A 15,909-nucleotide genomic window follows, 5' to 3' on the forward strand; every position below is an offset into this window, starting at 1 on the left:
GTGCTTTTTGCTTGGCTTCTTGGAGAAGCCACCTTGAGGGCCTTTTTAGTATTTCCCCCCTTGGCTTCTTGGAGAAGCCACCCTTGGGCTTGGCCTATAAATAGGGGTGGAGGGGGCTGCCTAAAGGATCATCCCTTCTCACATACAAGTGTCATGCATGATCTGGCTTCTCTCTCCCTCCCAGCGAAATAGTTTCGTAGAGCCGAAAGGCTGTCTGGGTTCCGGTGGGAACTAGTTCTGGATGGCGAAGACCTGCCGGATAGATGACACCGTATGTGTGCAACTCTGTAGAGAGATCGTAGTTTCGGTCTTAGTTCGTGAGTGCCTCCCGAAGGGCTGTCCGTGTGACCGTCCGAGTTTCGAAGGTCCTCCCGAAGGGCTGTCCGAGTGACCGTTCGATTTTCGAAGGTCCTCCAGAAGGGCTGTCCGCGACACCGTCCGGGGGGGCTGTTCGACCGCCTCCCGGAGGGCTGTCTGAGGAGCAGATGAGGGTATACATCCTCGCGGTTGGGAGGTTGTAAATCCTAGCTGCGGGGATCTGCACCGCCGATCGTCATCGACTCTACTTCCCGCTGCGCTACGAGTCGGTAACGAAAAAGATCAAACCATGTATGCAGTCTCCATAGTGGTCCTGGGCTGGTGCGTAGGTCGGAAAATTTTTGTTTTCTGCTGCGTTACCCTACAAAACAGTGGGTTAGGGTACCTAGAAAACAAAACAAGTTTAGTGTGAAAGAAAGGGTGCAGAATATGAAATGTAGGTGCAAAAAATAGGGAGTTGCCATGTGAAGGTAACTCCAGTTGCCAGGTGTAGTGCAATGTAGTTGCCGTGTGGCAACAACTACAGTTGCCAAGGTCATTGAACTGAAGTTGCCATGTTGCATCGACTCCAGTTACCATGTGCTTGGCGAGTGGAATTGTAACATGGCAACAAACTGTAGGTGACATTGTGCAGCAACTCCAGTTGCCATGTGCATCAGATAAGATTTGCCATCACCAGTGATAAACCAAAAAAATCTTGGGACAAAAGTCAGACTAAAAAATGTATACAACAAAATGATAAACACAGAACAAATGTACCTTGCACTATCGGCTTTGCAAACTTCACAGCCTTCCTGCCATCAGCCATTGGCTGCGCCATCATTGGGGTCATGCCTGTCGGGAAAGCAAAGGCAACTGGCATAGGATCTTGCACCACTGGTTCATCTTGACTGTGATCGATGCCAAGGCTAAAGCTCGGTGGGGTGAAAGCCATTGGGTGCCTCTCCTGCCTACTAGCCGGACCGCGAACAACTTGCTTGGTAGAATCCAGGGGTGACAGATCAACAAACAATTATGCCTCGTCTGCTGCAGAATCATCAGGCTTATTAGTAGGGCGGGGCGTGTTGTCAGCGGTATCAATCGCAACTTTCTTGCCAATCTTCTTGTTTGGGCTGTAGGGGACACCAATGTTGACTGGGAGCTTAGAAGTGCGCAGATTTAAGCTGGGGTTCTCCACGGCGGGTAAAGACACAGTCTGCTCCGGACGTTCACCTCCGTCAGTCGTGCCCGGCTTGCCACCTGGGTCAGTTGTACTCTGGACTTCCGTTTTCTCCATAAAATTGCTTTTGGCAGGTGGTGGGAACAGTGTGGATGCAGGCACATAACCAGAGTCATCTCTGCTGCTCCTAACTACAGCTGGTGCGTTGGGTATGTCTGTAGATTGCTTGCAGGGACTACGACGCCTAGGTGGAAGACCAGCTCGCGAAACGGTCGCCGTAGCAACCTCTGGACCACCAGAAGCTGGGGCTGTTGTGCCAAGAGTCTCACCTGTGGATGGCATCTCATTCTGAATTGTCGCCGCAGCCCCTTCTTTTGTGGACGCAGAAGTGCCACCACCCACGCGCTTGGAATCCGTATCAGATGAGCGGGAATCTTCCTTGCTTAGGTTGATATCGGGAGCGTCCACTTCAACACTTGCTGATCGGGTGGCATGGGTCACAACAGCATCCTTCATTGCCAGCAGAGTGGGCAATATCTCAGTAGTCCTGGCAGGTACTCACTCATCACTCCCAAATGTATGGATGCCTGTTGTTGTAGCCTGCACATCTGCAACCTGTGGAGATGGTTGGCCGCTTGCATCAGAGCTAGTGGAAACAGTGGATGGTGCAGCAGCAGTTTTGTCGACTGGCGCCTCATGAACATCTGAGTTGCCACCTGTCGACAGCTTTGAATGAATGCGTTCGAGTGGGTCTCTAGTGTTCGGCTTGGTCACGCGTGTAGTAGTCTTCTTCACCTTGCAAGAAAAGCACATGAAAAGGTATAAAAAATTGAAAAAAAATTGTTCCCATGGTAGCCATCTTAAAAATGAAAAAATGTGTGATGTGCCAGAGCTGCCATTTGAGAACTAGGTATGGATGAGCACACAAGACAATGTAGGGGGTTGGTAGCCAGTGGAAAGCTGGTAGTTGCCATATAAGTGGAATAAGAATTGCCATGTGGCCTAGTTAGCAGTTGCCATGCAGAACAAGAAGGAGTTGCCATGCAGCAAAAAAATAGATCATGAGAAAATAGCAGTTGCCATGTGGGACTGATGGCAGTAGCCCATGTGGAAAGCTGGACAGCTGCATTGAAAAAGCAAACGGGTAGTTGCCGCATAAATGTATAAACTAGAAAGGTTGTGTATGATCTACAATGCATCAAGCAAAAATGTAGCACTATGACAAATGAAAAATCAGGGATAACCTACTTCTTGACTGTCTTCCTCAAGTCTACCAACACGACAGGATCCTCGGTGTTGGACATCGACGTACGAGGAGACGACCTAGTGGAAGGGGTGTCACCAGCAATGGGGGCACCCTTGTTCAATCGGGCAGAAACACGGGTTGGCGTTGGTGCTTGTTTCTTCATAACTGCTCGTCCACCAGCTGTCGCCTCACTACACGTAAAAAAATGGCAAAAAAAAGGTACCAAGCGTGAGACACAAAAATCATGCCACGCTTAGCAAACAATGAAAAAAAGGGTCGGTCTGTTAAAAAGGAGAGACAAACAAAACACTAAATAGATGTCGAACCTCCTCCTTGCAGCTAAGGGATCGGTCCTAGACCTCTTGCCAACAGAGCCCTGCCCAACATCCTCTGGAGCCCTGCCCTTCTTTAAGGGCAACACCCCCTTGTCTCTCGCAACTGTCTGTTCAATGACTTTCTCCGGTGGGGGGACATCTGGTGCAGCCTTGTCCTTCTTACCACCTGAACGAACTTCAACATGTTCATCATCGTCGGTTTCATGTTGCACATTCTCCATGTCATCATCATCCTTGTCGAGACCACCATCTCCATCTAGTTCATCTTGCGTGTCAGGAAGCTCCTGGGAGCTGTTGTAGTCGTACCGGCCACGGCAACCAGTTGGCCGATGTGTCCGTTCTGCAACAAATGGTGTGAACTGCCTCGCAACCGCATCGCTGTCTGAGCCATTAAGTGCCGTCCAACCCTCAACCAACTTCCCGAGCAAGCTGGTCATGCCAGAAGCAAACTGCCCAACTAGATGCTCAACAGGTGCCCCCGCCTGTGCACGAAACAAAAGGCAACAGTAACCAACCATATTATAGTCACGTGCGCAAGAACAAAAAAACCAAAACAACCATAGATATATATCAAAAAAGAGAAAAACAATTTCAAAAAACAAAATAAACATCCTTCATTACCTCGGCAGGACAAGACGAAGCTGAGTGCACGCCCAACCACTTGCCAAAGTTTTGAGCCCGCCAAACACGCTATAGTCTATGGCATGCTTGGCCATCAGCTGGAAATCATCAAAAACAACTAGGATGTAAGAGACAAAATAAGGAACAGTGACTAACAATTCATCTATTGTAAAAAAAAGGAGAAAAATAGAAGTTTCAACACGGATGGCGGAGTTGCCGTGTGGCATCAGACATGGGTGCCATGCGCAAACAACCATGGCTGACAAGGTATTCATCTCTTGTTAGCCACAGATGGTTGCCATATGGGGATTTTTCATATGTTATACAACATCGAAATTGAAGATTGCCGTGCAAGAAAGGAGGCAAAACTAACCTGCAGTTTCCCATATTTCGTATCAGTTACCCGGTCTGCGGCAAGCACAGCCTTGACAGCATCGTACGTCCACGCAGAGACAGCAAACTTATGTGGAGGCGGCGGGCCTCCTATCCCAGTAAAGTCGATGGTGGACAGATCAAGACGATCAACGTACATGAGCTGGTATACACAATTTAAAAGAAAATATGTCAGTTGCCATCATGCTATGTTGAAAAAAGAAGCTAATGTAGAGTCCTTCAGTCATCAAGTTGAAGGGGAATGAAAGGGAAAAGATTTGCCATCTATCTGTGTTAGTTGCCATCATGCTGTGCTGGCAGTTGCCATCTTGTTATGATGATAGTTGCCACAAGCTCAACATCATGGTTGCCATGCATATTGTATAAACAGAGAGTGGATGTATGAAATCAACATTTTTTTGTGTTGTTGAAAAATGCTATTGCCTTGTAGGTAGCAACCACAGATGCCATGGATCAAATAGAAGTCACTTTCACATGTAAACAAATTCACATAAACAATGAAAACAAAAGGGTTGCCATGCATGATCTTGAACGGTTCACACTTATCAACAGCTGACATGTTGATTTGGGAAAACATTCAACCGTGGTAAGAGTTTTTGCAAAAGAGTAGGGGAAAAATACCATTAAGTGCAGTCGACAGCCCTTCTGGTACTTCTTGTTTGCGAATGCATCATGCAGGAAGTCCGCGATGAATTTACACCAATTCATGTTCTTCACATCTTTCAACTTCGCATGCACGACACAAATTTCAAGACAAAAAGTTGCCGCATCAGCACTCAAATGAAAGCATCAAAATAACTGGCAGTGACTAGCTTACAGATGACATCAGAATCAAAAGATTGAAGGAAGAAAGGAGTAGAGATAGAGCATTCACCGGGATGGGGAAGCACTTGTTGCTTGGGCGAAGAGATGTGGTAGGCGCAAAAACAGCTGAGATCGGGTACATGAGGAGCTTCATCTTAAAAACTCGCCATGGGTTTTCATGCCCTCCAGCGAAGTTGCCAGCACAGTCGTATTCGGCATGGATGTCGTCCCAGGAAACAAACGGGCGAAAAAGGCTTCCTCAATCTTATTATTCACCTCGTACGGGACTTTGATTTCTCCACGAGGCACACCCAAAGTGCAGAACACGGATTCCTCGTCCAAAGGCAGTCTTCCACGTCCCGAAATCACAAATTCCCTGGAGGCAGGATCATAAATCTCACCGAGCCAGTCGCATGCAGGGTTCACTAGGTTCTTGCACCGAACATCCATCAGAGCCTGCATCCCCATCTCATCAGCAGCTCCCTTCTGCTCGTCAGTAAATCCCTCAGTCAATATAGTCAGGCGTTCTTGTGAAGCCCTATTGCGATAATGTTTCTTCTTCTGCATAACAGACAAATGATCATTTGTTGCCATGTTTGAGTGTCGTGAAAATTTGGTTTCTAACAGAAGATTACAAATTCAATGTGATATTAAAACATATGGGGGTGGAAAGTGACCTCATCGCCATCTTTTGTACGACCAGTTGCGCGATTCTGTTGCGGTAACTCCATGAAGTCATCATCATCGTCTTGATGGTCGCCGCGAGCCATTGTGCTGAGGTAAGAACAAAACACATGTCAGGGTGAAATGAAAACGCAGCCGACAGATACAAAAAGAACTGCATAAAGTAAGTATTCACTTGATATCATCGATGAACGGAAAAAATAAAACTCTAATGATTGCCCCAAAGTTTAAGCATCTGAAAGAGGACAGTAATTGCCATGTGCTGAACATGCACAAAAATGTAGAAAAAATAAATCAAAAATGGAAAAGCAAATTGCAGAAGCATGGCAAACTGGACGTGTATGAGCTTATGAAGGAAGCAGTTGCCAGCTAGCAGAATCTACTTGCCATATAGGCTCATTTGAAAGTGGCAAAATGAGGCAATATCATAGGAACACCCCCCCCCCCCCTAGGATTGTCAACAAGAAATGTGGCAACTACACACATTGGCTTCATAAAGAATATGTGTCAGATCGTAAGGCACTTTAAAAATGTTCAAGTTGCCATGTTAGGACAAGGCACTACAAAATAAGGCACACATCTTCCACTGCACAAAACATATAATGTGGCAACTCACACCCTGGCCTCATATGAAAATGAGTTGTCATGTGTTCACAAGCAAATGTACTAGGTTCAAGTTGTCATGTTAAATGCAAGGCACTTCAAAAAAGGGCAGACAACTTCCACTACACAGCATGTAATGTGGCAATTCACACCCTGGCCTCATATAAAAAATGAGTTGCCATGTAATACAGCCAAATATGTTCAGAAATCACAAGTTAGCATGGCAAAACGCAAACTGAATCTATAGTATAGTGAAATTGCCCATTATCCTGCCTACAGAATGGCAACAGCCATAGTGTGTTCACAAATTTAGTTGCCACATGGAAAGCATATTTGTGGCAACTGACACGGTTGATCAGGAAATTAGTTGCCATCCAGTGAAGATAGTTGCTGAAAATGCCATGGCTGCCATTATACTACACTTTGAAATGCACATACCTAGATCTAGGGTTCATTCGCAACTATCATATCCTCAAAATTAACAACAAAAAACCCCCTACACTGATGGCCTTAGCATTCTGAAGCAATACATAACTAACATCTAGAAAAATCGCCGGCTCAATCGCAAGGCAGAACCCGGATGTGGCTGTGGACAGGCCGATCCACATCGGCATGGCTGCCACCGCGGCGGCGACGAAACTGCGCAATGCCGCCCTAAACGGCAAGCACCGGACTCCACCGCCGACGGGGACGCCGGAGCACCGTGAAACCACCGGAATCTCGAGGAATCTAGAGCGGAAATTAACCACATATGGGAGGGGGAATGCAGGCAGGAATGTGAGTGTGGGATGGAGCATTACCTTCAATCTGCGGCACTCCGGCGAAGACGCTCCGGTCCGGCGAGCCCCACCAACGGTCGCGAATGCCGTCGACTCTTCCGCCTCACTACAAGAAACTTGTTAATACATGACAATGTGTGCCCACCCATGACGTATCCGAAATCCGCATGTATATCGCGTCATAATTTGATATCATACTTCCCATGACGGTTCTTGGCCGTCATGGATCTGCCCCAGGCCCGCCAAGCCCAAACTAGGCTGTGACGGAACAGACCGTCACCGATTTACATGACATGGCTGCAACATGGCATCTACCTGGATCTGACGTGGAGGATAACATGGCCCATGTTGTAACCAGCCCAGTTAGAGATTTGGCCCAATTTAGTGGACAGTCCAACCAAATAATGTTTATCTTTCACCTGCCATTAGCGTGCCTATTTTTTAGTCCTACTTAATAGCCCTTTTTTGTCCTGCCTGTTTTCTCAATGCAACAGAATTTACAATAGGACAACCAAATTATATTCATTCAAAAATATCAATTGTTCACATGACAATACAGTGTTCAAACATGACTTCAAAACATCACAAGCATATCTAGAAAGCGCTTTAAGCATTTTTGTTAAAGAAAAGAGTAACATGGCTTCAAAGAAAATGCACTACTAGCAGATTTTTAGTCTCCAACACTTCAGCACCGCTTCAGGGCAGCTTCCGAACCCAAATAATTCTCGCTGAAAAAGTTCAATCTCCAGGAACACAGATTAACTGCCAAACCTGCATAAAATCAAAACACTCAAAGGCAAGACCATTTTAAGCAAAATGATGATCCACAATTCAATATGAGATGTGATACAAAATTGAGACAGAGTAGATGTTGAATAATACCAAGAATTAGAGAATATGCTAGTAATAACACTAGCAATTCGAGACTGAACAAATGCACTATGTAGCCGATCTAACACTCCTAAATCTGAAGCAAAAACAATATACCATTTACTATTAGTAATCTTAAATAAAAGCGCGCAATCTTCACTTCCATCGCTCCTTCAGATTGTAATTCTGTGTACACGCATTTCCAGAAATACAGTTGTACAAAATCCATCACCTCTGCTGTAATAAGCGAAGAAACTCAACATCAATTAAACTGTTAGCTTGCAAACCAGAAGAAGGGAAAACAGAAGGATTATTTATACAACCATATTAAGAAGTCAGGTAATCATTGAATTAGACATCAAGGCAGTAATGAAAGTCAAATGACAAAGTAACAAAACACAAAAAAATGTGTCAAATAAAATTCAAATGATAAAATAACAAAACACACATCACATAACTAAGTACTATAGCAGCAGTAGTTGAGGCCATACAAACCTGTCAACTAAACTTTGTAGAATCATTTCGTACCATAAGTGCAAACCTAACCACTACTAATGATGTCTCAACTACTGCTGCTACGGAGAAGACCATATACCTGGTATAGTTAAGAGTTAGCTTTGGTCAGGTTTATAAGATTACCAAATGTTGGGCACCATCTGTAATTAAGAGGACAAATCTTCAAGCTCTACACATATCTAACTCTGCACCAATTTCTAATATAAATAAATAAAACAGAGTAAAGGGCAGGAAAAAAATATTTTTACAACTTGTTTAGATGGAGGTATTTAGTACATAACATCCTGAACATGGTGGCATGTACTAAGAACAAGAAATTCATCATCAAATTGTGATATATATTAAATTGAGCAAAGATCATGTGGCATAAATTCATCAACTTATTGTGTGGAAATCGATATGATGGCAATTTTCACCACATAACACAGAGGTAGTTTGCACATAATATATAACAGAGAAGCAGTGTAATAGCAGGCCTAGTTAACAAACAATCTACTCTTGGTAGATGGATTCAGTGAGATTAATGAATTACTTTCTCTCCATAAAGAAGAAAAATCGAAGGTACCAACAGGAGCATCTCATGGGCATTTACTTATTAAACTAGTAGTTGCTTAACTAACTAGCAGATCTCACAAATTCTACACTGCTAGTGCTCGCACAGTGAGAAAAGAAAAATAGCCAGCAGTAAGAAGTGTTGTGCTCATGAAGTAACTAAACCAAAAAAAGTAAAAGAGCTGGATTCCAAATTATCTTCTTCAGTGACACAGGGACATAAGCATGGACTGAATTTTTTGTTAGAAGAACAAGCATGAATTACGTGTATTTTCAGTCAAGTTTACTTCCAGCAATCATAATTCACAAATGTAAATTGAGCGAGTGCCATAGCAGAACATAAGGGCAAATAGATGTTTGAGTAAAGTGTATGCATAACATAAAGAGCATGTGCAGGAAAAGGCAGTGTAGATATAATCACCAAGTAAAAAATGTTCCTGGTCCATGTGAGATGTGCAAATTATGTAGGCAAGGGCAGTGCAGATATCACTAAGTAAAAAATGTTTTTAGTTGTACAAAGACCATTAGATGCCCTGACTCATATGGGATCCATCACCATTATGTGCATGCAGAAGATTGGACACTATGCAGTAAAATGAACCTGGCACTGAAAAACCTGAATATTCAGTGCACTATCCAAACTTCATAGATATTCAAGAATGGCGTTCTTGGCAAGCTCGCCAGGGATGATGAGGCGGACGGAGGACGTGGGACGTGGCAGGCATGGCACTTTTTCTCAACAAAATACATGCAATAAAACTGCAGATAAGAAATAGCATGTACCTACAGAATCTGCAGATATCAGTTTTTCTTCATTTAGGTATAAAATGGTACGAGTTTCTCAATTGTAAAAGCTGGCAAATAAATGCTGTGGGCAATTACTCTTCAAAAAATCAGACAACATACATCAGACTTCTGAATTAGCAGTGTACAACTACAAAGCAATGCCTGAACTGCAACAAGAACATAAATTTACCTAATACTTTTTGTTTCCAGTACAAAAGATGAATGTGCGGCACAATGTAATTAGGAAGGAAGCAGAACAGCCTACATCTACAAAGCACAAATAATCAGTAATGAACAAGCAGCCCAGGAAGTGGTGCTCGTGCCTTCTGCTATTCGTTTTAATGACGGACATGGCAGATGCCCAGATTTTTTGCCTGTACCGATTCAGCCTGGCCAACGAAGCCTGCAGCCGTCCTCTACCAAGAACGGCTACATCCATCCATGGAGATGAACAGAGGGGGCGGGAGGGTAAGGGACGATGCGGATGTACATACTTGGTCTTTCCGGCCGGAGAAAGTGAATAGCGGCGAGTGGAGGCTACTCACCACGGATGGAGAAGACATCCGCAACGACGAGGGGACCGACGGCGGCGTGGCTGACGGATAACTGGACCCAGCCACAAGGGCTGTACTTTGGATCTGTGGCGGTGTCGCCACATCATGTACCTCACCTCGGCACGCCACCACCATGGATCTCGCATCTTCGCGGACGCCGCCGTGATGACGGATCTCGCATCTTCGCGGACGCCGCCGTCGTTGCCGTCTGGTCGACACTACCACGGATCTCAGGAGCCCCACCCACGCGCGCCTCCGCGTCGTAGGAGGTGACCTTCGGAGCTCGCCGTGCTTGTTCACCGGACACGGAGAAGGAAGAGGACAGATGATGGATGGAGGCGGGCACGGAGTGGTGGATCGGGAGAGGTAAGGGTGGTTCTGTGCTGTCTCCGGTGCTGGTGTGGAGCGGCAGAGAAGGATAGGAGTGGCGGCGGCTGAGGGAATGGGAGAGAATGGGAATTAGGGTTAGGTGGGAGTGGACCATGGAGTTAAATGGGCTGGCTCAAAAATATTGCCACCCGCGCGTCGGCGACTTAAAATTTTGCACCTCCGCGCGCTCTTGGACTTTGGCTTTTTTTTTGGCTGGCTGGTCAACTTCATCTCCCCGCGCGCGCCCTTCTCTTTTTTATTTTCTCGACAGCATTTGACTGACATGTGGGCCAAACAAGGGGGGCACACATTGACACATCAACAGGAGCTGTCCGTGATGGTCCGGATGGTGCATAAAGAAAAAAAGCTAGGCCCTGCTAGGCCTATCTGGTCGATCCATGACGGTTTACGTGACGGTCCCTCGATGTCCGTCATAAAGGGGCTACCCTTTTGAGGCCCATTTGCATCTTGTTAATCAGTGACGGTTTCCGTGACGGATCAGAGAGCCGTCACCAGAAATCCGTCATGGATTAATAGGTTTCTTGTAGTGCCTCCACCGCCGCCTTCTCCTCTCGGCTTCTCCTCCAATCGACTGAACTAGTATGGATGGTGGGTTGGGGGAGTAATGAAGTGGAGGGGAGTAATGGAACTGCGAGGGGAGGGGGGCGAAGTGGCGAGACGTGGTAGACGGCAACACAGTCGGGCGTGGCGTGCGGGCGTCACGGCAGTTCCACCGCACGCCCCGACTGGCAACCGTTGACCGCGGAGAGGAAACCGACGTGCGGGCGAACTCCCTCACACGCCACACACACGAGTTGTCCTACGTGGCATACAAAATCAGCCATTTCGTGCTAAGATTCGTGCAAACTAGACGGCGATCGAGGCGTGTGGGTGAGTTGGCTAACGCCCACACATGTGGGCGTTAGTGTTTCCGTAAAAGTATGAAAGCAACCATGGTGCTTGAGAAATTCGAAAGCTAGGGCGTACAATCTGCTTGAGGCGGCAGAGACTCACCTTTGTTTGCACTGCAGCTCTGTATAGTTCTAGCCCTCTCAAGATCCCATGGCAGCGGCCTTGTCATTCCTCGGTGTCACAACAACGATGGTAGAGCATGAATCATGGTCCTTAGAGTGGATTGGGAAGGGAGAGGGCTCACCGGAGGATTTAAGATGAGGGAGCCAAAGGGGAGGAAGAGCAACAGATGTACGGGGAGTGGAGAAGCCAATCTTTGTTTAGTGGATTTTCTTATACGAGGTGGCAGATTTGCTGAGGTGGATGATGCATGTTGAATGATGATGTGGATAGGCTGCATATCAAGATAAATAGGTTAGTGGGGATCGAATATCCATTACTGAGCTCGGGCTCACCCGGTGAACAGTAAATTAAAAAATACTACATTTTTTATAAAAAACTAAATTTTATATCTTTTGCATGGAAGATGCTTTGGCGTGTGAGATCCCGTCCAAATTTCAGCTCATTTTGACATCTGTGTAGCTCCCAGCAAGAAAGACAAATTGGGTCAGGACCATACATGAACAGTAAATTGTTTGATAGACCCCAAATTTTTCTGCTGGGAGCTAGTCAGATGTTCAAATGAGCTAAAATTTGGAACGGTCCTCACGCACCAAAGCATCTTTCGTGCAAAATAAATTTGCATTTTTTGAATTTCTTTAGTTTTTTATTTACTGTTCATGGCGGCAGCAGATGAGCTCAGGAGCCAAATAGCCGCACGTTATAAATTAATCGACCCCTTCCCCATTTCATCATCTCTCCATCATCTGCATGCACGTTATAAATTCAAATCTTGGTTGTATGGAAGGCACAGGAGGAAGAAGAAGAAGTAAGGAGGGAAGATATCGTGTCAATTAGCCAGCAATGGCGTCGTTGCCATTTTCCTCTTGTTGGTACTGCTGCTGGCCATAATGCTGCTGGTGGTCATGGATCAGGTGGCCATGGCGTACCTGTACGTTTTGCTTTGTTTTTCTTCTTTTAGTTCCTATTGAGGTTACATAATTTACATAATCATTTTAAAAAAACACATGATTTTTTTAAAAACACCTGACCATTTTTTAAATCACGCCAGCATTAAAAAAAGTACCTGAACTTAGTTTAAAGGCTTGAAGATTTAAAAATACCTGAATATTTTTTTTCATGCCTTTGTTTTAATGTTCGTGTAATTTTAAAAATAATCGCACAGTTTTAAAAATCTTCATATAATTTCAACATGTGTCCACGTATTTTTATAAAAAAAGATTAATGTGACTTTAAAAAATGTTCATGCGATTTCTAAAAGTGGTCACACATTCCTTAAAATTATGTTGACTATTTTTCAAAAATATTTATATTTTTTAGAAAAGAATAAAAATAGAGCAAAATTGAGAAAATTGACTTGGAAATACCCCAGAAGAAACCACCGAAAAATCGTCTTGCGTTGTGCCCATAACTAGGATGGCCCGCAGCTAGGGCGCCGATAGGCAAAGCACCCGCAACATTCGAAGTACTGGTTACTTTTTTGCGGGCCTAATGCACCATATGTGTGATGTATTTTTTTAATCTAATAGATGTAGCACGAAGGGTTTCAAAGGGAACGACTCTATGCACATCCAATTTACCCTATCTATCACAGTCTATCTAGTGCAATATATGAGTTGAGAAAGCGAATTCCCTCCCTCTCCTCGAGTTGCGGCCTTGATCAAACATCCCCCACGCGAGCGTTGGCAATGCGGAGAGCCCACCAAGCGGGGGGCATCACATTTTTGCGCAGGGAGGGCACTGCACGCAGTGCGGAGGGGCCCTACCAACGGCATTCTTTTCCATTTTCATCTCATTTTTTCGTTCTTTCCTTTTGTGGATTTTGAAAGCTTGAAAGTTCAGATTTTATTTCAAAAAGTTAAAGGTTCAAAATTCTAAAAGTTAATTTTTGAAAGTTAAAACGTGAAAGCATGAAATTTCAAAAGTTTCAAATTTAGAAAGCCGAAGTAAAGATTTTTCTGAAAGCCCATACTAGAAGCTTCAATAATTCTAACGATAAAAGTTTCTTGACATGTTAGAAAATGAGCACCGACTAGGTGATGATGTGGTATAGAATAAAGAATGAAGGAAAGCAATGTGTACCTACATGAACTCTAACGTGGAACGAGAGAGCAAACTTATACATTTTCTCAACTTCTATTGGACAAACTAAATACACTATGTTAGAGTTGTTATATGCTAAGTTGTTGGTTGATGGTATGGTCATTTTTTGTTAGAACCTAACATACAAGCTATTGGAGATGCTCTTATAAGCTCAAAGTACCCTAAAATCCCTTAGAAAGAAAAAAGAGTTTAATTTGCTTATGATGTATAGTCACTGTTGGAAAAGGCCACGCTAAGAAGCTGCTTAGGCATGCTTAGGCGCTAGACATCGATCAAACTCCTCGTCTATGGTATAAACGGAACTCTATGCACGACAAGAAACAAATTGCTCACTCAAGCGATAAATCCTGTCATATTGCACATACAAGCCAAATGGGTCATATTCTCATGGCAGTAGCTAATAGCTTACACACTTATATGCTCTCAATCAATACCGACACACATATAATATCTCAAATAGACTCCGATAGCCAAAATTGTACGTACACCTACACTGCGCCTAGGGCTCTTAAGCATCACCTAGGCTCTAGGCGAAGGTCAACTGATTCGTTTTCATTACAGTTCCTCCTGAAATACTCCAACCACCTAAACGAGGCATGAAGGGAATTACAAACGTACCTTATCTCCACATTGGATCCAGAACAGGATCGGAGGGATAAAAAACTGCTAAAGTTGTATAAAGACATTGAACTAGCCCAACCAGAAACTAGAGTTGTCTGCATTATATGCACCGCAAGCAATCGACTTGGATCATTCAATACGATAGTATGAAAACGATAACAAGGGGGAAATATCATGTGCTCCCATCCTTGGGGTGCTCCACACGCTTCAACTTAACAAAAATCAATTTTAGATGTTTCAAAAAATTCTAGAAAAGATGTGAATGTTCAAAAGGAATGTGACTACAACTCCTAAAAATTTCAGGTCCAAACTTTAAATGAACATTGAGAAAACAAATGTAAAATCTAGCTTGAATACTGTCATAAAAAGACAAAAGCAAGATTTGACACTATTCACATCTGAATTTGTCTTTTTTATTTCTCAATGTACATTTTAAGTTTGGACCTGAAATTTTTACACGTTGTAGTAACATTCCTTGTGAGCATTCATATTTTCTCTAGATTTTGAAACATTTGAAATTAATGTTTTTAAGTTGGAGCATGGGAGCACCTGATATTTCCCCGTTGCCAAGGCAAGCCATGAAAATTTCCCTGATATTTCACATCTGAATTTGTCTTTTTTGTTTCTCAAGGCATTTTGTGGGCTCATTAACAGAAAAAGGTGAGGCGGGACAATCAGAGGACAGAAGGGCATACATTACACATCCACACTTTTGTTTTGAACCTGCCAACTTGTAGTTGGACGGAAATATGAATGAAGCTCAATTGATTTTCATCCAACTGTTTCTCCGGTTTCTTTTCCTGATGTATGGCATGTATACACTCGAAAGCTATTAGAGCATTATTTGTAATGAGTCTTCCAGGGACAAAGGCACTCTCAAACGGGGATATGGTCTCTTCCAACATAGGCTGGAGGCGATTAACAAGACATTGCATAGACTGATTGGACGAAAATCTGTGACTCTTATTGGTTCATCTCTTTTGAGTATAAGCACAATAATAGCTTCATTCACACCATTAGGCATAATTTTTACAGCGAGGGAAAGAATTTACAATGAAGCTAAATAATGTTTTCTATACTCTGTATTGCTAATGTAGCGGGGAGCCAGAGAATGTTGTCAGATAGTAGCAACGAACTGGAGAATGATGTCAGATAGTAGCAGCGAACGACTTGATATGCGAGTAATAGCCAAAAGATTATCACTGCGCATAACACAGGCAGCAAGGGCACTTGTCCTTTGCTGCTCTCTTCCTGCGTTACTCAGCTTGTTTCGTTTCCTCGTCGGGGCACCACCAGTGATTGGCAAGATGATACAAGCATCGCAGTAATTTCTTTGTCGCTCTGTAGAAAAATTACATCGCTTATATATCATATAGAAACTAACATGTTCGAAGTTAGATTAATTGGTGCATATATAGATGTACATACATTCCTATGTAGACTGCGAGGAAGACAAAGACGCAGATGATGACTGGGCCAAGGAGATTTAAGAAGGCGTTGCTTGGGTAATTCGGGTTCCTGCCATAAATGAAGGCGCAAACGAGACATGCGAAGTTGACGAGGG

General features: G+C 44.0%; 1 long non-coding RNA gene across 1 annotated transcript; it reads right to left on the reverse strand.

The window, feature by feature from the left end:
* Positions 1-7,438: 7,438 nt before the first annotated feature.
* Positions 7,439-10,756, reverse strand: LOC123145753 (uncharacterized). Its single transcript, XR_006472401.1, has 2 exons — positions 7,825-10,756; positions 7,439-7,713 (listed from the first exon to the last, which is right to left on the reverse strand). It is a non-coding gene; the product is annotated as an uncharacterized lncRNA (long non-coding RNA).
* Positions 10,757-15,909: the final 5,153 nt, after the last annotated feature.

This window comes from Triticum aestivum, chromosome 6D (assembly GCF_018294505.1).
Source record: "Triticum aestivum cultivar Chinese Spring chromosome 6D, IWGSC CS RefSeq v2.1, whole genome shotgun sequence".
In the NCBI taxonomy this organism is placed as follows: domain Eukaryota; kingdom Viridiplantae; phylum Streptophyta; class Magnoliopsida; order Poales; family Poaceae; genus Triticum; species Triticum aestivum.